The sequence below is a fragment of the Melanerpes formicivorus genome, unplaced genomic scaffold, assembly GCF_026170545.1.
Source record: "Melanerpes formicivorus ecotype bairdi unplaced genomic scaffold, bMelFor1.0.p_v2 SCAF_24, whole genome shotgun sequence".
NCBI lineage: Eukaryota > Metazoa > Chordata > Aves > Piciformes > Picidae > Melanerpes > Melanerpes formicivorus.
The window spans coordinates 4680745-4704602 of NW_027142376.1; the positions used below are offsets into that span (position 1 = coordinate 4680745).

General features: G+C 44.1%; 1 long non-coding RNA gene across 1 annotated transcript; it reads right to left on the reverse strand.

Annotated features, from left to right (window-relative positions):
- Positions 1 to 543: 543 nt before the first annotated feature.
- LOC137448420 (uncharacterized) lies at positions 544 to 23818 on the reverse strand. Its single transcript, XR_010989083.1, has 4 exons — positions 23676 to 23818; positions 8472 to 8598; positions 1390 to 1498; positions 544 to 967 (listed from the first exon to the last, which is right to left on the reverse strand). It is a non-coding gene; the product is annotated as an uncharacterized lncRNA (long non-coding RNA).
- Positions 23819 to 23858: the final 40 nt, after the last annotated feature.

Consider the following 23858-nt stretch of genomic DNA (forward strand, 5'->3'; position numbering starts at 1 on the left):
AAAGAATGTGGCAGCCCATACAGCACAGCCCAGTAAGGCTCATCCCACAGAAACAGCCTTCCAGAGCAGGTGGGGTGTTGATACTCATCCCAGCAACACTGGTGCAGTGACCCTGCCCACATTTGCGTAAGGTAAGCCACTTATAGTATCAGTCAGGGTTGGAAGGGACCACAAGGATCATCTAGTTCCAACCCCTTGCCATGGGCAGGGACACCCCACATTAGATCAGGATGGCCAGAGCCTCATCCAGCCTGGTCTTAAACACCTCCAGGGACGGGGCCTCAACCACCTCCCTGCACAACCCATTCCAGTGCTTCACCACTGTCATGGTGAAGAACTTCTCACTGCATGGCTATCAGAAAGGAAGGGGTGAAATGTGGGATTTGGTTGGCTGGTGTCTGGTGGCTTGCTTTCTCTTTCTGTAATGCAAAGCTTGCTGTAAGTAGGATCAGAATCAGCAGTCCTTCATTACTTAACTCCTACACTACAAGTATTGATCAAGAAAAGTTTTCTCAGGTTTGAAGCAGCTGCAGGGTTCTTCCTAAAAATACTTTAATGAATACATAAAGTTGAATACATATAGTTTAAAATGCCGCGCCCCCTCTCCCCCAAATAATTGTATGCATTTACATGTTTTAATTAGCTGAATCTGGCTGAGTTTTTTGGCTGCTGCTCAGTTTTGATGTGCTTTTCCTCCTGTGTGGGAAAGAATCTTGTCTGGCTGCTGGAGAGCTCCCTCTGGTGGCCACGCTCTCCTGGCTGGGCTCCGCAAGTATTCCTGTCCAAGGGCACGTAGCGTGAACCGTTCCTGCCTTACCGACCTCTGGTAACGCTCTGCAGCAAAGGAGCGAAGCCGAGCTCGAAGTTGTTGCAGATCATATTCTTTTCCTGGCTGACCACACTTCTCACCCAGAAGCCTGCCGGTTTGGTATAGGTATAAATACCGGCTGGTAGTTGGAGTGATTTTCTGTAAATGAGTATGCATACGAAAAAGCTCTAAGTAATGATTTATGTTCGGGGGGGGGGGGGGGGGGGGGGGGAACAACAACAACAACAACCAACAAGTCATGGATGATTATTTTGTTTTTTTGTACCCTAAAGAGAAGAAAATACTGTCCTTGTCTGTCACTTGTATCTGGGTTAGCGCTCCTGAATTAAACAGTAGATTAAAACAGGCTGCACTTACTACAGCCAACAGCAGCTTTGACTGTGTACCTGCTCTTATAGTTTACAAGCTCTCATGCTTTACAAGGATGTGGTTTTACTTTGATTTGCCATTCAGAACTCAGCTTGTTGGCCAATCAGTGAAGGTGTGCCACTAATAGCTTGGAAAAAGAAGGTCAAACATTCTCCCTTCCCCCCTCCAAGTCTTGACCTCCTGTGCCTCACCTGGGAAAAGATCTGTGTCTGCAGCATCAGAGACTGAAGCAGCAGCCAGAAATGCCGCAAACCTCTTGTGCAACGCTGTGGAGTCATTGCCACTGGCTCTTGGTGTCTCCTGTGAGAGAAGCTGAGTCATGCTTTTTGGTACCCCTGCACCAGCCAAGGCAAGGGAACGGGAAGGTTGCTTTTAAGGAGGCAGAGGGTGCACTGATTCTCCCCATTTGGCTGAAGTGATGACTTGTCCAGATCTTCCAAGCAGTTATGAATGAGACACTTTTAGAGTGAAAACTGGAATGGGCTAATGCTCATAAATACAGCTCTGAAAATAATAGTGCTGTAAAGCGAGTAAAACAGTGGGAAAAGTAGGATGGATAATGGATGAAGACAGTGAGGTTGGTTCTGTGCATGTGTGTTGTGGAGGTGGACTGTTTAAGTTCAGCATAGCTGGACTCATTTTGTTTTAATGATCAACAGATAGCTCACTGTCAAGAAAATAGAGCATTTGGTCATGTATCATTATCTAACTGGGAAACAAGAAACAAGCTCACGTGAATCCAAGAATCTCAAGTTCAAGCAATGTTTTAAAGCTAAGGTTGGGTTCAGATCCCATGGACCTGGCCAGTATCAGGGATGGGGGTTGCCATTTTGCTCTGTAATTGCAGGAGGAGGTTGCGGTACTAGCATGATGTGCACTGATGGAATCTTTCAAAGGAAACATGTGGAACAACAAGTCATTGAAATAATAAAAATGAGTAGAAGTTTCTTATGATTCAGATGTAATTGTTGGTATTTATTGAACTCCTGTAGAGCTTCAGTTTCTTTCCCAGCAAATACTACAGCTGCTAATTTATTTAATGTTTGTAGATGCCTTTTGACACACATTTATAAGGAAATTGCTATTGGTTTAATCCATAACATTGCAGGCAGGACTTCCACAAAACAACACTTAGGTGCCAGTTCAGCAGTGCATTAGTAAACATTTTAGTTGCTTAACCCTTTCTACATTCCACAATGGAAAGCAAGATACAAAGGGTCACTTTGAACAAACAAAACTTCTCAGGGGCACGTTATCAACAGGGGCTTTGTTCCCCTTTTGGAGCCCCTGTCTTTCCACTGAGAGAGCTCACTCAGCCACACTGCAGGTCTGGGAGACTGTGTCACAATAGACAAATGAAGAGAACTAAGTTGTTATGTAGGCAACAATATAAAATTTGATTTATTTTTTTCCCTCGAAAATCCCAAGAAATACTCTGCAGCCTTCTGGCAGCAGCAGTGGGCTCTCTTTCATTTGCCTTTAACTGAGTAACCATAGTGCCTGTGGGGCCTCAGTGATGAAGTCTCTATTTTTTATTTAATATTGAATGACTCAAAGCAGAAATATCCTTGTATTCATTGCCAGCATTTAAAGACAATAAGCAGCCTATTTACAAGTAAATTCCTACTGGAATAAACATTTTTGCACTTGGGTATTTAAGCACACAACTATGCCCTGTGCTAGGGAATTTTCCAGAACATCTGCCCCAGGCAGAAGCCAGCAAGGGTGTTGGTGCTCAAGGTGAGGACAGATGTGAAGCCCTAGCCCCAGCAGGGCACATGGCCACCTTTGCAGTGGCTGTCTGAATCTACTCCTCCACTCACACCAACTGTCATAGAATCATAGAATCAATAAGGTTGGAAAAGACCTCAGAGACCATCAAGTCCAACCGATCACCCAACACCTCCAGACAACTAAACCCTGGCTCCAAGTGCCACATCCAATCCCCTCTTGAACACCTCCAGGGATGGTGACTCCACCACCTCCCTGGGCAGCACATTCCAATGGGCAATTACTCTTGCTGGGAAGAACTTTCTCCTCACCTCCAGCCTAAACTTCCCCTGGTGCAGCTTGAGACTGTGTCCTCTTGTTCTGGTGCTGGGTGCCTGAGAGAAGAGACCAACTCCCCCCTGGCTACAACCTCCCTTCAGGGAGTTGTAAAGAGCAATGAGGTCTCCCCTGAGCCTCCTCTTCTCCAGGCTAAACAACCCCAGCTCCCTAAGCCTCTCCTCACAGGGCTGTGCTCCAGACCCCTCCCCAGCTTTGTTGCCCTTCTCTGGACACGTTCAAGAGTCTCAATGTCCTTCTTAAACTGAGGAGCCCAGAACTGGATACAGGACTCAAGGTGCGGCCTAACCAGTGCTGAGCACAGGGCACAATGACTTCCCTACTCCTGCTGGCCACACTATTCCTGATGCAGGCCAGAATGCCACTGGCCTTCTTGGCCACCTGGGCAAACTGCTGGCTCATATTCAGCTGCTATCAACCAGTACCCCCAGGTCCCTTTCTGCCTGGCTTTTCTCCAGCCACTCTGACCCCAGCCTGTAGCACTGCCTGGGATTGCTGTGGCCAATGTGTAGAACCTGGCACTTGGACTTGTTGAATGCCATCCTGTTGGACTCTGCCCATCTGTCTGCCTGGTCAAGGTCCCTCTGCAGAGCTTTCCTACCCTCTAACAGATCAACTCCTGCCCCCAGCTTGGTGTCATCTGCAAACTTACTGATGATGGACTCAATCCCCCGATCCAGATCATCAATGAAGATATTGAACAGGACGGGGCCCAGCACTGATCCCGGGGACACACACACTAGTGCCTGGCTGCCAGCTGGATGTGGCACCATTCACCACCACTCTCTGGGCTCAGCCTCCAGCCAGTTCCTAACCCAGCTCAGAGTGCTGCTGTCCAAGCCAGGGGCTGACAGCTTGGCCAGGAGTTTGCTGTGGGGGATGGTGTTAAAGACCTTGCTGAAGTCCAGGCAGACTGCATCTACAGCCTGCCCCACATCCACCAGGCGGCCACGTGGGCATAGAAGGAGATCAGATTGGTCATGCCAGGCACTCATAGGAAATCAAGGACATAGCATTTAGTTTAGACACCTGCTTATGTTACACATCTTGTCTGATTTTAAGCTAGTTTAAAAGCCAGTCTATAGCCCAGTCCTTCCAGAGGGAAAAGACAATGCAACCTCAGCTAAAATAATAATGACCAGTAGCTTGTTTGGGTTTGTAAAACAGTATTCTTCATTCTTAGATCTCAACAATGCAACTTTTATTTAAGAATCCTGGCATCAAGCAGATGTTCTAACTTCACATCAGATCCTGTGAACCATGGGGAATTCCTATGGCAAGGCCAGCAGCCGAGGGTGACAACAAGGCAAGCCAGGGCAGAGGCCCCCTTTTGCCATGTTGTGGAGCAAGGTGAGAACTGTGGTCCCCTGGCAGTGTCCAGGGTCAGCTCAGTGGCTGCCAGATGTTGGTCCCAGGTCAAGCCAGGTGTTTGCCTCATTGAGGGGCATGATCTGGGTACAGGCACTGCCACAACGTACCTCAGGCAGGGGCCCAGGGCAAGAGCTGGAGCTCAAATGCAGCTCCCAAGCAGTGGGTGGCATCCAACAGGGCTTCTTGCAGATCTTTCTCACCCACTAGCTTTTCACAAGCATCTGATCCAAGGTGACACAGCTACACCACATCCATACTGGCCTCCAGCACAGGCACTCAGACCTCTGCTGAGGGCCTGATATTGTGGATTTAAGGATATATTTGTGGTCTGGTTGCAATTAGAATAAATTAATTTCCTACCTCCATGTGTAGTCTCCCATTTTCTGAAAAGTAAACCAGACATTTCTTTGTGTGGATGAGAGTGGCAGCATTCCTTTCCCTGACATGCTTTAAACATCTGGTACTGAAGGCAGGAGAACTTGTATCCTGCTTCTCTCACAAAGCTACAGGAGGAAGGTATAGACGACGGAGATTGGAGTCAATACAGCTGACCAATATGATCGACTATTGTTCCTTTCTTGTTCCAGTGTTGCAGGCTGATGGTGCAGGCCTATGGTGCGAGTATAGCACAGTAAAATAAAGTGTAGAAGAAGAAGAGAAAGGAAAGGCAGAAGCACATAGGAAGGGAACTTCTACAACTTGTATAAACTCGGAGTGCCTCGTTGGCATGGCTCCATTGGTTCCCTCTGAGTGACCACACATCGCACTATTACAGATTATTGGTCCAACTACTAACGACATGCAAGGTTTGTTGATGCAGGTGCATGTCCTGTTGTTCCAGGATAACTTTCTATGTTTATAGCTATCAGTGCCCTGTTTTAGTTACTCCAGACACAGCACTGTTTTGCTACACTGCTAGCTGGCTCTGCACTTATGCTGAGCATGGCCTACCACCATGTCAGGCTCTAGGCCTGCACAGCCAGATTGCTCACACTGCTCATCGCTGGCATTGCCACAGGAAGGAGCAGTAAGAGCAGTAGAACCAGTCCATCTGATCCACAGATTTAAATTTGAGATGGACCAGAATGACAGCATCTGAAATTTCACCATGGAATTTGATTTTCCACCCACAGTTCACTTTATTCATCTCTGTGGTTTTGCTGTGGACCATTATGAATCTAAGGACTAGTTTTGAAACTTTAGCTGTAGACTTGGGCTGGGATTCAGAAATCCAGAAAATCCTGTTATGATGAAGCTCAGTGTCAGTCCTCACCTAAGCATAATTTCCCTTGAGTGCAGTGAATGTTGCTTCACTTCCGAAATATGCCCCAAAATAGGAGTGAAGCACATCTTGGCAGTGGCTGCAATGCCTCACATTTATGACAGCAATCCTGGGGCATGATGACATTTTCAGAGCTAGCACCCAGTTATGTCTCTTTGGAGGCAACTGTTGAGATGTTCAGCAGAGGATAAGGATGTATTCTTTTCCCAGGCTCATTTTTCTGCCCTGTGCATGATGGAAGGAAAGTGCTCCCCTACCATCCATTTTATTACTCCAAGCAAACACTTCAGACAATTTTTTCTGGCTGAGAATACTTTCAGAGAAGCAGCAACATTCCTGACATTTTGCAGCACTTCTTTTCTTGCCCTGGGATCCTGGAAGCTTCACAAAACCTGTGCTCTCCGGGTTTCTCTGGACAGCTTGGACCGGCAAAGTTTTCCTTCCTCACTGCAATGTAATCAATACCTTGATGCAGCTTCAAGGAATGCTAACTTGAGCCTAGAGAGTGAAGCAGATAAGATGCCTATGTCCATGCTGCATTTGAGATTACTCTATCCATGCTCACACTGCAGATTGTGAGGTGCTTCCAAGCTACACCTGCAGTTATGGCAGAAGAAGAAACCAGAGCTTTTGTCTTGGAGAGCAGGTTTTGGTGCATACTGCTGTGTTTAAAGATGTGGGTCATGCCTCCAAAGCGTGGTATTTTTACGGTTACATGACCACGTGCCTGGCCAGGCAGGGAATTTTACTCAAAAGGTGCTATTCAATACAAGATATTTTTTTGCTTTCATACTGACACAAATTGTAGCCAGAGCCTGTCACAGTCAGCTCCAGAAAGTCTTGCCAGGCAGTGCTTGGCATCCCAGGGTTTGGTGTTTGTCTGGCATTGCTGGAGGAAGGTCTGCAGCTGCAGGCAAAAGACAAAGCGAAAACCTAAGTACCGCTGCTGCGGCTGTGCCTGCCTGCTCTGAGCACTGCATTTTGATGTCATTTCAGGTGAAAGGCAGTCTCTGGCTCCAACAGCACTTCGCCCTTCAGGAGTGTGTGTGGTGTGATGGTGCAGTCACCCTAGCAAACAAGGCAGCCCAGTGCCCTGCCTGTGCTGCAGAGTATCCGAAGCAGCACATCACGGGAAGGCAAGCACCGGCGGTGGAGCCTGTGCTGTGACCCGCTGGTTCTACAGCAGTTCTCCAGAGCGGGTCAGCCCACACCTACCTCCTCATTGCGCCTACTGGTGGGCACATCAGGAGGATCCTCTTCAGCTTAACTAGGTTACTCTCTCAGTGCCTTGGAGCGTGCATAAATAATTAACAGTGGACAGTCAGAGTTTCTGGCCTCCAGCAGCATACAGCCCAATAAGGCAATGCAGCTGAGGTCACAGAACCTACATCACAAAACAGTCGCGGTATACTCTGTACCTTCCATGCTCAGACACGATCATTACATGAAAATGTAAGAACCCAGTTATCACAAAATGCTTTCCCAAGCAATAACTGCACCCAGCAGTAGTCCCTGTAAACCAATGTTTCATCCAAGAAGTGTTTTTCTTCAAAGAGGCACATCTCTTCTCAAGGTCATGTAAGCTGTATCTCAGAGCTGGGCAATGGCCATGTAATCATTGCTTGAATCCAGACAGTCCTATCAGCTTTAAGCTGTGTCTATAATCTCTGTGAGGATATAGATCTCAGCAGGTCTTTTGCCTGAAGTACAGTAGTGAGCCTTCTAGGAGCAACCTAGCCCAAACTGTCAGATGGTTTCAGCAAAAGACTGTTAGTGACATGTTATATATTTCCAGTTTTAATTAAGTTTAGCTACCATTACTCACTCCTATTGAATTTATCACCACTATAGTTTAATTGCAGATTGACTTTCTTTCCATAACCACTAACTAGCAGTAGGTCTTATGAGTCCTGTTTTTCTCCCATTCTGATAGAAGTCCATTATACAATAAAATCTGACTTAATTTCACATGCCTTCTGCTCACTGCATTTTATTTCACCTGTCAGTAGTCATAAAGCAGAGAGCTGATCTTGCCACAAGGAGCAACTCTGATATTAAAGTAATACATAATAGCTTTGTGCAGTGTAATCTTTCGACACCAAGATGGGTTTTGTCAGCGTGGCATTTACAGTTAGTAGCAGATTCCAGAGATACCCTGCTTCTCTTCGGAGGTCAGTCAAAAGCATGACACGGATATTATTACTTCTAGCTTTATCTTGTAGCTACAGAAAACGATCTCCCTATCATTTCTATCAGTATCCCCTGCTTCTTTAGGCAGTGTGGAGGGTAAGGGTGGAAATGTGATTTACATGGCAAATGTTTTTTCAAGTTCTCTCATTGCTTCTGTGAGTGAATTTTTTAAGATAGGAGGGGGAAAGTGCCTTTTCCCCCTTGACAGTAACAACATTGGGTGTTGTATAGTCTGAGGTGACAGCTACCTTTGTGCTGTGATACAGAGCTCACAGGCTTGGGGCAGTGCTTCTAGAGGCTTCTGCTTTGAGGAGTTCTGGTGGGGCTACATCAGGAATCTCTGCACTGTGCTAGGTAACTAACCTGGTACATTTCCACCTCTCTTCATCTGTTAGCACTCCATGGCTCTACGCTGTTTCAGTCAGCATGTTTTTTATTTGCTTGTACAGTACTTCTTGCAGTTGCATTCTTCCTCCGCAGCACAGCCACACTGACAACAGGAGAAAAGAGTCAGCTTAGCTCCTTTCAGGTGTCATACTGAGCAGACAATAAATGCAAGAAATACAAACTTATCTCCATTCTGAAGCTGCCACAGGCCAGTTTGCTCCCTGGAAAAATTCCAGCTACCCTGAGAGTTGTTCTAACTTGTACCATAATTGTTGTGTTTCCCACAGGACTTCTCAGCACTATGCATGACAAGTACTGAAGAACACCGAGGCCACACCTCAGATCGCTTTCCTGCTGGATCACACAGAGAAAGCTCTTCAGTAAATGCTACCAGCCCAGTGATTTCTTTGTGTTTTGGGAAGAGCTCTTTTGGTATAGGTATCTTGAGACTGAAGATAAGTGAAAGGGGAGACAGGGACAGCGAAGGGCCATGATGTGTTAATGAATTCTGCTAAAATGGAAATCCCTGGTTCTTCTTCTGGGCTTGGCATGAGACTTCTGGCAAAAACTTCTCTGCTATATCTAAGATAAATATATATATAAATATGTATATATGATTGCTTCAACTCTTGTCCAACTTCATTAACATTTACGAAGTGTTCCTAAATCTTTGCCAAGGCCCTTGCATGCACCTAGAGTTACTTACTAGGCATTGTGCTGAATAATGCCATACTCCCTTTCTTTCCTATTCAATGTGTAAAAGACCTTAAAAATTTTGCATTTAACTTAAAAGTAAGGGACACCCTGAGCTTAATACTTTTCCCCCAGTCTAATTGCAATAATTGCCCACAGTTCTCCATTCCTCACAGCATTCCCTTTTCCATTTCCTAAAGAGTCACCACTCTTAATTCCTCCGTATCACTGGCTAACCTGCCATTCTCAAATGTGGTTTGTTATGCCATGTGAGTACATGAGGAAACAGGAGGGCAAATGAGCTGGAGCAAACTATTGTTCCTCAGTGATGAGATACGGAGGCAGCCTCTTGCCGCAACCCAAGCATGCAAATGACTGGGTACAGCTATATCACATTTCCGACACAAATCTCTGGTGAGCCTTACGTTTTCATCCTTGATTTTCATTCTTGCTCTGAACAACAATATATCACAAGTAAAATCTCCCTTCTCTCTGTGAGCTGTCTTTTGGGCATGCATTTTCATGTGCCTGTGTTTAGCCTTGATGTGAGCTTTGTACAAACAGTGATGCTTGCCGTTGAATCACTGCATATATTTCTGGCTTATAAAATAGAAAACTGGGATAATGAGCACATAAGCAGTAGGTTTGCTGAATGAAAAGTCATATGGAATCATCTCTATAGTAAAGAAAAAATTCTTTAGCTGCTTCATCCCTGGAAATAAGTACCTCATTAGTCACTGATAACCTGACATGCCAAGCAGGTAACACCAGTAAGATTGAAGTGGGAAAAATTACAGTGGTGAGATGGAACAAAACACACCATGGGAAAATGAATGGACCTGCTCTGACGACTCCCAGCTAGCTAACCAGTCTGAAGCACATTCTTTGAACCCCGTGAAGAGTGGGGGAAGCAGATGCTAGAAACAAATGTGGATACAGGGATATAGAAAGGACACAAGCTCACAAGCCTGATAGTCAACAGACAGATGCACATTGGTGTTAGTGGAGTCCCAGAAGCAGGAAGGATTTGGTGGGTAATGAATTGGCTAGTCTTTGCTTTTTACTTAGTGAAATTCACTTGCTGTCCTAGAGTGAATTCAAGGACAATTTAATGTCGGTTATGCTCAGTCACTGAGGAACTCCTAGCTAAGTAGCTTGTAGGTAGCACCAGCTGATTGCAAAAGTGACTGTTGCTAAGCCTGTCAGTGCCTGCCTGGAGAATGGCCAGTAATTAAGCACCCATTTAAACCTAGTGTTTGAAGCAGGAATACACTGTCTTGTGTTCCTTGAAATATCCTATTTGTGTATGTCGACAACTCTGTATCTGAAAGGAGAGAAAGCAGTGTTAGGTTGCTAGAGTCTACTAGTATGAAAGCAATGTGACATGAAAGTTTGTACCAGTCAATGGGAATGCAGGAAGTGCTGCACATACAAATGAGCTGAGTGATTCTGCAGCATGAAACATCACTTAAAAGCATGGATCTTTGTTTCTTTTCTAAGTGACTTGTGACAAAAATTCCTGTCTATATTATGACAGGAAGAACTACCTGGAACTTGAGAGGCAGTGTCAGGCAGAGCAACCTGAGAATTCATGAAGTAAGTATTAGAGATAATCTGCTGAGCTTGTAGGACATAATTTGCGTGTTAAATTCCTTACAGTGACATTTCAAGTACTGGCATTAGTTAGGCCATGTCCAGATACTTCATGTTGGGATGAATCATATATGACAAATAGTGCACTGAGATCTGTCCTAATTCATGTAACTTCTGCAAAGGTGTCAACTCCAGTGCAGTCTCAAAACACAAACTGGCTCATCAAGTGTTTCCCAAACTCTCCCCTTTAATGTCTGAGTCAGACTCTCTGATGTCCTATGGATGCCCTACCACAATTAAAAGCAAACTGAGCCACAGTTATCTCCTTTGATAAAAAAAAACCCAAACACCCACAACATTAGTGAAAGGCATGTACTGTAAAAATGGCCTTGAACAAATTATCCTCTCCTTCTCTTTTTTCAGGTGCAAAATTGCACTGCCAGGGATGGATTTTGTTGCCTTCTTGCACAACATACACTCATATACAGGCAGGAGAATGATGAAACAGAAGATTAAACCACATTTGTTGCATCTCATATTCTGTAGACTGCTTCAGTGCAAGTTTGTCTATCATTTTTGCCTTTGAAGATTGCAAAGCAAGCATTTCTAGGAGGAGTCCTCTGACAGTGTCTGCTGTTGGCAAGTCCTGTCTGTCTTTACCCACACATTTTTTGCAAAGGGGCCGGGACCAACTTTGCAAAACAGCTCCTATGCTGGCATTTGTTACACTACATAACAGAGAAACTTTCTTCTGATTCATTGTGTTTGGAACACCTAGTATAAAACCCTCATGTAATGGATAAGTTGCAGGATAAGAGGATCTTTGCTGCTTTTAGAAGTGGGTTCCCTGTATTGTTATTGGAGATAGCTCTTTGTGAGCCCATCAGCATGTGTGTTAAGGAGATGCTTTGAACTGGGAAAAGTCATAAACCCCTCCCTGAAGAGATCAGGAAACAACCCTGATCTCAGGGCCTTCTGCCTTTTGCTTGCCCTTTCCATTTTCCCCTAAGGTCTCAGCCTGCTGCGTGCTGGAGAAGGAGTGCACTTGTTTCCAGAGAATAAGGACCACAGCTTTTCTTCCTGGACTGCACTCCTAGGGAACGAGTCACTCAATTCCTGCATTAGAAGGAGAAACCTTGAACTTCCAGCTTTTAAATCAGGTCCTTGCTTTCCTCTTTACATGCTTGTCTCCTGCCTTGGATTTAAAACTAGGCTTTGGCCCTTGCTGTTGTCTCCCAGGGCTGCTCCAGCAGTGTGATGCTGCTCTTTCCAGCGCATCATGGCAAATTATTGCCTTCACTGTCAGACGCTTTGCTGTAACGGATTCCGTCCAAACAGTGAGAATGACAGCACAGACAGGAGACAAAAGGTGGGCCCGTATGAACGTGCTCAGCAGGCTGGCTTTTGATTCACCTTGTTTCAAGCCCCCTCAGTGTCACTTTACTGAGTAGGCAAAGCACGCCCCATTGTTTATCTGAACTAGAGAGTAGGTGGCAGAGAACCTAGCAACGAGACAAGCGCTGAACTGCGTGTTTGGGCAACCACAGGAATGCGAGCAGAGCCACATATCCCCAGCCAGATGCTTCCCACCTCACACACAAGCAACCAGCTTGTTTCTGTTGGGGCACATGCACACATCCCATATGAGGGACAACGTTTATTACTGTCTTCTCAAAAAATAGGACTGCTTTGTGCAGTAAGGGAGTTCTAGACTTTTGAGCTGTGCCTCACCACAAGCTCCTCTCCGTCTGAAAAGCAGGAAAAACACAAACTTCACTGTCAACAGAGAGGATTACTTGGAGGTACAAACCTGTTGTGGTAGGAAGCATCGCGCAGACAATCAATGATTGGTAATCAGGCTTCAACTTTATTGTTCGAAAACACAGCTTATATAGTATATTCAGCAGCTAAATATACATACGTGTCATTAGTGTATTAGCTATTAGTCCAGGGTTACATCAGAATATCCAGCCTACTTGCGGTTAGGCCTACGTGCAACTCCACAATCTCCTTCCTCAGTAGGTCTTTGTTTCACATACTACTATCTTATAAGTAACTATTTCACATGGTGCTATCTTATGAGAAACTGCAAGCACAGTCACAGGGCTGTGGTGACCTTGCTACATCAGCATACCAGCTAAGCTGTGAGCAGTAAACAGCAAGATGGAGTCTGGCCTATACACTCTGATCAAACAGTTGTTCCATAGAACCATGTCCCTGAAATTCAAGCCATTCCTCAACACAAACCTCTCACTTGCTGTAAGAAGTCTGTAGAATGACAGATCTGGATTTCAGCAGGGTTTGCAGTGAATTTTACCAAGTTTCTTTTGGGACCTTATTTCCCCTTCTGCTTGTTCCATGTAGCATGAAAGGATGCCTCTACAAAAGCAAGCATTATGCTGTATAATGACTGACTACCTAATTCTAGATTTCCATTAGGACCTAATTCAAGCTATGGGAAATTACTTCCATTTGAATATTTTATGGGATATTTCAGGATAAAACCCACTCCAAACAGAAAATACTACTGAAATAAATGCTAAGTCAGCAATGACTTATGGAGGATGTTCCTCAATTAACCAGATTTAATTTCTTAATGTAAAAAACTTGGAAGTCTTCAAAGCATACCTGGAATTTTCCAGTCAAGCTTTGCAATTGTAACGTGATGAACAGGAAAAGGTATTTTTCTTGCATTGTATATAGAGGCAAAAGCAACATAAAATGTAATTATGTATTGCAAAATAGGCACAAAGGACAAACCTTCATTTCTGCTTCTTTGAAGGTTACTCTGTCCTTTGGTTCAAAAGGTATTTGGATTGAATTGATGACATATTTCGCAAACATTATTCACAAGATGTGAAATACAATGCTTTAAATCAGGAAAGCAATGCTCTCAAGGGAGTCTATTCCATATTGTAGCAGTCAAGAAATTCAAAGTTACCCAGTTATTTCTCATCTATTTTGTTACTTTCCATTACTGATATATTTGCATTATTCAGTCATGTAAGAGAAAAATGCCAGACTTTCAGATCTTAAGGGGTAGCTTAATTAGCCAAGCTTGTGAGACCAATTTGTAAAATAAAACCCTCTCTTCTCCCTTTTGGAATGAACAAAGAGTCACACATTTGAGCTTCAGTTTGTTGTTTTAAGATTAGAAGCAGTAAAGCACAACACAGGTAAGGGATGGATATATTGCAGAACACTTGTGTTTCAAGGTCATTAGTCCTTTCTTCTTTTAATTAAAGGTATGATAACATTAGAACACTCCCCATGTCCTCCTGGGGCTTGTGAAACCCTGTGCTGGTTCAAGGAGATGTTCATAGCCAGAATAAGCAGAGCATAAGGCAAAATTTTGTCCATCATCACAGAGAGCAGACGTGTGTTTTCCATCTGCTTCTGAGGCAGTATGGCTGGTACTTTGTTTTCCATTTCTCAGGGTAAAAATAATTTTAAACACCACTATTTAGAGAGGTAAAGTAGAATTAATGATTCCTAAGTAACACCAGTGGTTCAAAACTGAACAAAGGTAGAACAAAGCTCTTCCCTTTCAATGAACTTCCAGAAGAAAGCTCTGAACACGTTTCAAACCACGCACCATTAATGCTGAACCAAAATGTATCAGTTGGAGAGTTTTCATGCCAAGATGGAAGTCAAATACTCATGCATGAGTTGGGAGTTTTAAGAAACTTATATGCAAGGTCAGATTCAGCAAACAGCTGTGCACTCTGCCTGGGACTAATTGACAATGACTCCGTTACATCTGCCTCTTCTTATGCACAGCTGCTCCGTAACCAACTGATGGGAACTAGGGTATAAATGTATGCCTCACAAACACTCCTAGTCCAAGTAGCAGTGGCCACTGGGGGGCTACTGATCACCCAACTTGTATGCTGCACACTTAAGCTTTGTTTGGCATCAGGATGATTACCTATGGAAACACTGCCTCTTTGGCCTCTTTTTAAGCAGAGAGCTTGTTATCTGGAGGCAGAACAGGACTGTGTCCTCCTATATGGTATACAGGACTGTGGTAGTATAGATAAAGATCAAACAGTTTTATTCAATGCATGTTTGTATTTATACATCCTGCACTAATTCTGACCTTCAGCTTTTAGCAAACATGTTTTAATAGCTCTTTCTTACTGATCTGAAAGTTGCTGTTGACTTATACAAGCTTTTCTGCTTTGTAAGCCTTTGAGAACCACAGTGCTATGAATGGTATTACCAGTAAAAATAAGAACATTTAAAAAAATCATATACATCCTTTGGAGTGGGACATGATTTTACCACAGATTTTCAATAGGACCTATGAACATGCTTTAGCAATGCTTCTGGTGCTTGCTATGAAGACCCACTACTACAAACCAGGATGTGGGATGGTAGAGAGCTGTTTCTTCTTGCTGATGTGGTGTATTTGAGTAACAGCACAGGCATATTCCTGACGTCTGCTGACACTTGAGGAAAATTCTAAGCCTTGCTCTAATTGCCCTAATATTCTTGTAAATACTTCTGGAAAATGTTGCACTAATGGCAGCTGAATTAGTCCCTGTCTGCTCTGCTCCAGTCCATCTACAACACAGTGGGTAAAATTATTTACCTAGGTCAACCATTTCCAGGCCTTGCATAACCTCTCATACCTCACCAAAGTTTGCATTGCTTCTTTTCTGTCTTCTCTTTAGCCCTCTCCTGATTGGCATCTATTTAATCTACAAGCAGTTTTTCTGTGCCACTAGCTATGCATCTGATGCCTTAATTCTAGACCAATCTGCCAGCACTCAAGTAAACATCAGGCATACTCTTATTTAGCTTGGGGCTGAAAGGCAACTTTGTTGTGATTACCACTATATACCAGTATCTGTCCTGAGTAAGTGCACCGACAATATTGATTTAGACCTATTTGTCCCCTTCTCTAGGCTCTCATTTCTTCATCTTGACCTCTATCACAGCTGGAATTCAGACTGAAGATGTATTTTTCTTTAGTGTTGGAACAGCAGGAAGAGAGTGTATCAATCTCAGCTTTACAAGCACACAGAATAAGCATGGCCCTTGCCCAGCTAAATTTGCTCTACCAATGTAACTTGTGCTTCAGGTCCCTCATCACCTACGAGAAATACAAAATGTAAAGAAATATAAATTAAAATTGAGAAAAAAGAGATTAATAGTTCTCTAAATTTTAAAGCAAAGGGTTTTGAATTTGAAAGAAATGGTGCGTTTGATTATGGGCTGTTCAGGAGAAATTCTATTCATGGGTCATGAGAATTTTACCTTTCCTTCTAAATGGGCAGTAGGACTAGATGACTTACTTGGATCCAGTCAGAGCTGCTTCTGACATACAACTTGTTTTCCACATTTCCTAATTTTGGTAACTGATGAAAATCACTCCAGAAACTTATGGTCAAAAGAGAATAGTGGTAAATGACTCAGTCTTAGTCTTTTCACCAAAAGACTGTATTAGGAGTGCCAAAATGGGTTTAAATCTGAGAGATTAAGTGAAGCTTTAGGTAAGAGTGACATCACATTTAATGAAATGAAAACTTAGGTCTCTTATCACTCCCTTTTGCTGGTCTTTTATTTTAGTAGAGCATCCATATGCCAATGAATGCAATTGCTACAGGGCAGCTCTCATGCTGTGGATAAAATGGCGTAAATCCATGGAAGAAAATACAGCAAAGACAGCATAAAACCTTGCACCAATGAAGCATCTGTACACAGAATCTGGGAACAACAAGCAAACAAAACAAAACAGAGTTCAATGATAAGGTACCTGTCTAAAAATGGTAGACAAACCCCATGAAGCATTCCAAAAAGCCAGTCTGCATACTGAAACCAAATCTACCTCCTAAAAATGCTTTAGCAAAACTGTGGTGCTCTACATGTACATAAGGGTTGTCCAGGGAAAAGAGAAGAATTTGGGACACATAATGATCTGTCTCCAGTGAAGCTAAATAAATGAGACCCTGGTGATGCCTAAATGTGACCATAACTTGTTTATGCCACATTACTTCAAGCATTTTATGGGAAATGTGTGTTTTCCTTGAATGCTACCATAAATCTGTTGAAGGAGGAAATACAGTCTGATGTTTAAAGCACAGGACTCTGAGTCAGAAGATGTAGATTATGCCCCTTCACTGATAACCACTGACTATGTAGCTTCCTCATCTCTAAATTGGGAAATAGCACTGAATTAGTCAGAGGTAACAAGGAGACAAATCATTACAGCTCATAATATTATAATTGTAATAATCAGAACCAAGTCTTACTAAGAAATCTGTGGGAAAGAAACAAATCACCTGTACGTTTGAAGTTCTGATAGCTTGTTTTATGACAAAGTGAAACTTCTGCTCTGTGTTGGTGGACATTTTAGGAATGCAAAGTATCAGTTGTTGCATTTGTTAAGCAATAGCCATCTAAAGGTCACCCCAGCTCCAAAGTAGAACTATGATCTCATAGCTGCAGTTTTTGCCCTTCCTTGTTCACACCCTTGCCATGTTTATGACTGCTACGCTGGAAGGTATTGATGGCTTCCACCTTCCATACATAGACAGCCATGTATCTTGTAATGATGTGTAGGCAAACTATACTCCATAAAGTCTTGACCTTAGAAGCAAAGGGAGGAAACTGCCCAGCTGACTTTATCTTTGGATCAGAGTCTAAGCCTGTGAGGGTGGAACTGTTCCCTGGTACAGGGAAGTGCAATCATGCAAGGATGACTCAGGCGTAGAGAACAAACATTTAAAGGTGTATGTGTACAGTAACACCTGGGGGAAAAACCAACATAGCAAGGAACTCACATACCCAGAGATTAATATAGCAGGACTGCTTACTTTCTCTGTTTATTATAGGATATGTTTGGTTTAATTTAAAAAAAATGTAAAACCAAGTCATATTCTGTTTGGTTTTGATTAAACTATGAGGAATTGATCTGGATGTTTACTCAGCACAGGGAGGCAGGAGTGCACCAAGAAACTCTTGAAATATACCTTCACTTTTTTTCTGAAGACAACAAAGGTTTCTAATGGAAGCAGCCTAGCAGGGCTCTGAAGGCTAGCCACTTTGGCCTCACCAAGGATGATTGGAAGCAGTAACATGAGGACAACTCCATCACCACTTTCATGATGCCTGTGCCAGCCACTGTTTCCACTGTTTCTCTGGATTGTACACTGGGATGGTTGACACTGGAGGAGCTGCCCCTCCCAGCTGCCACTGGAGCAGGTAATAACAATTTCCCAGGTTTGGCCCTTGTCTCTCCTGGCTCCACTTCAGACTTGCCTCAGATGACAATACAGATGGCTCTGCTCAGTGCAGGACACTTCCAGTACTTCATCTGACTTTACATCAAAGCTCGTGGGCTGCTACAACATGAGATCAAACAGCCACATGCACACACTTCCTCTTCCCCCCCAAAGAATACATGATTACAAGAGTCTTAATAAGAGCAGACAGCTGAGGCAATATTTGAAAGAGCTCAAACTGATTGATGGACAAGTGATTCATTGTGCTGAAGGTGTGCAATCTATCTCATGTCAGTAAGTCTTAAATTTTTTCACTTTCAAGTTCTCACATTGTTAATCTTTGTAGGATTTTTCTTTTCCCCTAGAAAACTGTTTTGAGAATTTTTGGAAGGTCCTTTTTTGTCTTCAGAAGCAACATTAAATTTAAATCAATTTGTGTCAGATGCTGCTTGGCATGTTCTTTGACTAGGCTTCTATTACTAGTGGTCTTGCCTGAAGGTATCTGGCAATGCCAGGAGAAATCTAAAACAGTATTTTAATGTTTATCTTAATCATCTTTAAGAGGAAGCTGAGCTGAGCACACGTAAGACATGTTAAAAGGTGGTATGTTTAGTAGAAGCAGAATCCACGGTATGTTGAACCTAAGAGGAAAGGATTTGGCTGCCAAATGAGATGCATCACTGAGGTGCTTAACAAGGATGTGACTTAGAATGAGTGTCTACAAAGAGTAAGACCAAAGTGAAATAACCGTGTGTGTTTCGAGTCCATTCACTCATTTTTGGCATTAGCTAGGTTGGGAGAATATATGATTTTGTGCTCGGGACACTTTGCCTGTGTAATTGATAACACACCTTCTGCCATTGTTTGCTAATGGTATGCTGTCAAGTTGTCAAGCTGTTCTCTGCTTGCTATGTTTAGAAAGGATGAATCAAGTTGAAGGAAAGTCTTGCAGTGCATTTGTTAAAATTTCCGTAAGGTGACACCTTCAATCAGCAACAGCACAAACAGCATTAGACAGAAAAGAAATGAATCATTCCATGCTTTTCCCACTGCCAGGCTGTATAAATTTGGTTCATCATCATTTACTTCAGTGCTACAATTCTGGGAAACAGGCATTCCTCACTTAAGAGTGAGGGACTTGTTCTCTATTTTTCATCTGCCTAAGTAATGCAGTGGCCAAGATCAGCTTATTCAAAGTTGTGTTATATGGTTTGCCATACTGGTGTGCTGAAGTCCTTTGACTCACAAAGCTGGAGTAATAGATGACTTATTGTGAGAGACTAAAAGCATGTCTCTCCTGGTGTGACTCAACAAAGATAAAAATCAAGGACCGAGGCCCTCTTCGGGAATATGCATAAGACAAGATAATCTCCACCCATCAAGTACCCCGGAAAGGGAGGATGGTGAGACAATGGATTCACCACCTGGCCCCTGATTTCCTGAGGGACAATACTTGGACACATAGCTAAGGACTAAAAAACTGTATAAAAGACTTGAGCAACTACTGGCTCAGCAGAAGAAAAACAGAGAACCAAAAACACAGAAGGAAAACACGGATGAAGAAAACAGCAGGAGAAGGACAATGCTGCTGAGAAGGAAAACGGAGAGAATACCAGGAGAGGAAAAATGACAGAGACATCATCATGGAGCCTGGAAGAAGCAGAGCCCCCTCTCCGTGCCCTAAGTTCCACGTGCTGCAACTCATGGAGCTGAAGAGGCTGCCCAGAGGACCACCTCTCTTCTACAGCCAAAGCCTCAGCACAGACCCAACATCTCCTGCAGCACCTTTCCTCCACAGACTCAAACTGTCTGGGGGTGTGGTAATACAATTCCTTTCCTCTTCTCTCTCTCCCCTTCAGATCCATCCACTTTATTTATGTAATAAATAGTCTAGCTGTTGATATTTTGGCCTCGTTTGTGCCTCTAATTTCACAATGGGGGAATATTCAGAAGAGCTGAGTCTCTTTCCCTCTCCAGACCGAGAGACTTATGCATTACTTACTCATTTTGGGCACCTATTCTTAAAACTGAATTCTGCCCTTTCGATGTGACTGCAGACTCTATGGCAAGATTGCACATCTAGAGTGTCAAACTATCTGGAGCCACACACAACTTTTTTCAGAGCCTTTAAGACTGATGTGAAGGCCTTTCTGGCTCACTGCAAGAAAACCTAGGAGCAGACTCTCAGTTCTGAAGTTAGACTTCTGTGGGATCAGCTGTGAAGCTTCATTTGTCATGGAGGGGGAACAGGGGCCTTGGCTGCTTGCACAGAACCCAGGAAAATTTGAAATGGGAGTGTCTCTGTTCTCTGAATATTCCAAACTGGTTTAGACTTGCAAATCATTGATTTCACTGCTACTTGTTTTCTGGAAGGGGAGCAAAGTTTCTGAACTCTTTCTGGCATCTCACAAAACCTTGTATTTCTAAGCTGTGGTTTGTTCTTGATGTACAGATTTTGGGTAATTGTTACTTTAGTTTTCCCCCAAAGGCTCTTGAACCAAGCTTAATGTTCTAACAATACGATCTACCATCAGGACAATATGCAAACGCCTCAGTGTTCTGCGGGGCTTATTCTCCTTGTTCTCAGCCAGCAGCTGTTACCTTTTCTCCTCTCTCCTTTTTAGTGAGAAAACATTTTTATCTGTAATTGTGTTAACTAGACACTGATCCTGTTAGTTTGGACTATATGCTTTTATTCTGGAATCCTTGGTTCTGGCCAGGAGGAGTGCAGCAGAGTGTGTGGTGACTGTGAGTGCTCTTTTGTTCACAGTGTAGCTGTTAAAGCACGCTTGACAAAAGCAATTGAATTATCTGCACTTTTTATTTTTGCCATTTATGGTATTGATCAACTATTGTTAGTATCCTTTCAGATGGCCTTTAGGTACTCTTTCAGACATAATTCCGAAAGTAAAGTGAGCTTCAGATTTTTTCTCCTGATATTATTATGGGATAGTGTGTTTTCCTTATCAGCAGTTTCAAATGGAAAACAGCTGCACTTGGAACCAGCTGTGGCTCCTGGCGATGTATGAAGTGAAACATTGCAGTTAGGAGCAGGGGAAGTCCAATGAATGTTGAAACAGATGCCACATGAATTCTTGTGTGGGCAATGCTGAAGAGATACTGTGCAGCAAGGTGATATTTAAGTTTAGAACAGAAGTAGTAGAATTAACCGGGTTGGAAAAGACCTTTGAGATCATCAAGTCCAACCGATCACCCAACACCATCTAACCAACTAAACCATGGCACCAAGTGCCTCATCCAGGCTCTTCTTAAATACCTCCAGTGATGGTGACTCCACCACCTCCCTGGGCAGCACATTCCAATGGCCAATCTCTCTTTCTGTGAGCTTCTTCCTAACATCCAGCCTACACCTCCCTTTTTTTTAGTTATTTGTAAACTTAAAACCCCAAAGCTACTGACTTAGCAATTTTTTTTTGTTTGTTTGGTTTGGTTTTTGCAACATTGCCTTGCAAACAAGTAAATCTATAAATCCCTACATTTCTGAGCTTTTCAGAGCATGTAAGTTCTGGCAAAATATTTTTGTATTGAGAAATTCAGTATTTCCACCCACATATCACTGTGCAAGCTTCTAAAAGTGAAGGATATTACGAACTCTCTGGCAAAAAAACAACCACAAAACACCAAAAAAACCCCAAGGACAACCTACTCCTTCAAGGTAAGGGCAATTATGGACAGCCAGAGAGGGGAAACCTTTGGGACCTGCACTTCAGCTACACACAAACATCCTCGGTTGAAGTGGTATTGAGGAAAGGTTTTGGGAGCCTCTTTAAGCAAGCTGCTCCAGAAGGACAGTTGCAAAGGTTTCCCACTTCCCAGCTTAATGCTTTACTGTGAGGGTGCTGAAACACTGCAAAAAGTCACCCAAGGAGATAGTTGGGGCCCCATACCTGGCGATATTCAAGGTGAGGCTTGACAAGGATCTGAGCAATCTGAACTCCTGTTCCACCACCACTGCCACCCCACTTCATCTTCCCACAGCAGCTCCTGTTCCCTCTACACCATCCTACACCCTGCCTAAACAGCTCCTGCTCCTCCACCACCATTCCTGCACCCATCCCAGAGCTGGGGGCAAGACCCCCAACCAGCCAAGACACCATACAGAGGAGCTCAGCCCCAGCCAACACACACAGATGATATTGGAGTAGCAATCAATGTTGTTCCTAACAACTGGGGGGCCACCAGGCCCCCTCAGCCTTTGTTGTCGTCACCACCACCCAGTGTGCAGCAGGGGCACTCACCGGTGATGAGAGGAGGATCCTCCAGCCCAGATAGGCTCAGCTTGGGGCTTCTGCCTTTTCTGGTGGGATGAAAAAGGGGAGTGGGTGGGGAGGGCCAAGTGGCCACACCTGGGGTGGGAGGAGACTCCAACAGAGCCCAAGTGCTCTGAGATTTGAGGGGAAAAATGGGGCAGGTGGAGTGGAAAAGGGGCAGATATGGTGGGAAAGGAGAGGTGGTGGTGAAAGAAAGGGATTTGAAAATAACTTTATTTTTCATAAATCTTCCATAATGCACAACTGCAGCTCATGGTTTGCTTTGTCTCCCTGAAAAAAGAACAAACCCACCAATACTTCATAAAATAAAGCACAATTGTGGCTGTTACAATGAAAACTTTCCATAAGTATAATTTTGCTTGGCAGGAAAATGTATGCTTTTTGAATTAAAATAACAAGTTTTAACAACAACAACAAAATTCTCCAAGAGTGAATTTTCTCCCTGGATACCAGCAGAAAACACCAGGATGATGAAGGGACTGTAGCATGTGCCCTGTGAGGAGAGGCTGAGAGCCCCAGAGGAGACTGAGAAGGGGTTTAATAAATGTTTCTAAATATCTGAGGGCTGGGGATCAGGAGGGAGGGGACAGGCTCTGCTTATTTGCACCCTGGGATAGGACAAGGGGCAATGGATATAAACTCCAGCACAGGAGGTTCCACCTCAACATGAGGAGGAACTTCTTCACTGTGAGGGTCACATAGCACTGGAACAGGCTGCCCAGAGATGTTGTGGAGTCTTCTCCTCTGGAGCCCTTCCAGCCCTGTCTGAATGTGTTCCTGTGTGACCTGTGCTGGATTCCATGGTCCTGCTCTGGCAAGGGGGTTGGACTCAAAGATCTTCAGAGGTCGCTTCCAACCCCGAACATCCTGTGAGCCTGTGATCTGTTTTTACATAATTTAAAAGGACTTTTACCACTCCTTTTTAAGGCATCATCACCTCAGGGCTTATGTCATAGGAAAATGTCAGTCCTAAAGGCCTAGCTGTCAAGTGGCAGAAGAAAGAGTGAAAGGAAAACACGGGTAGACTATTCCTAGCTGGTTCTCAGACAAGCAGATTGCCTACTTCACCTATGTGAGCTATGCTGGGCTGAGTCAGCAGAAAGCCAGCGTGATGTGGATGAGAGAATCCCAGGTGCAGCACCACGCCAGCCTGCACTTTCCGCTGCCAATGCAGACATCTCGGCGTCTGCTGTGGGACGCTGCACGCAGTCAATAGCGGTTCCTAGGGTGGGCTAGCGTGAGGCCCCTGGCTGCGCCTTAAGGCGCTCATCCTGACATCTCGCTACTCTTCCATCCCGTACCCGGGGCTTCCACAGGCCTCACTGTTACTACCGGGCGATGCTTCCCCCACCGCAGCGAAGCCCCACTGTTACCTCTGGTTAAACCGCGCCTGCTGACAAGCACCACTGCAGCTCTCTGCCTGCCCCGGCCCGCTCCCGACCTCCTCCAGCACCCCCGCACCCCCAGGCCGACTTGCCGAGCCCCGTGGGGAAGTTGATGAGAACCCGCTCCGGCAGACAGCCGCTCCCAGCGCTCTCCTAGGGCGGCAGCGCTGA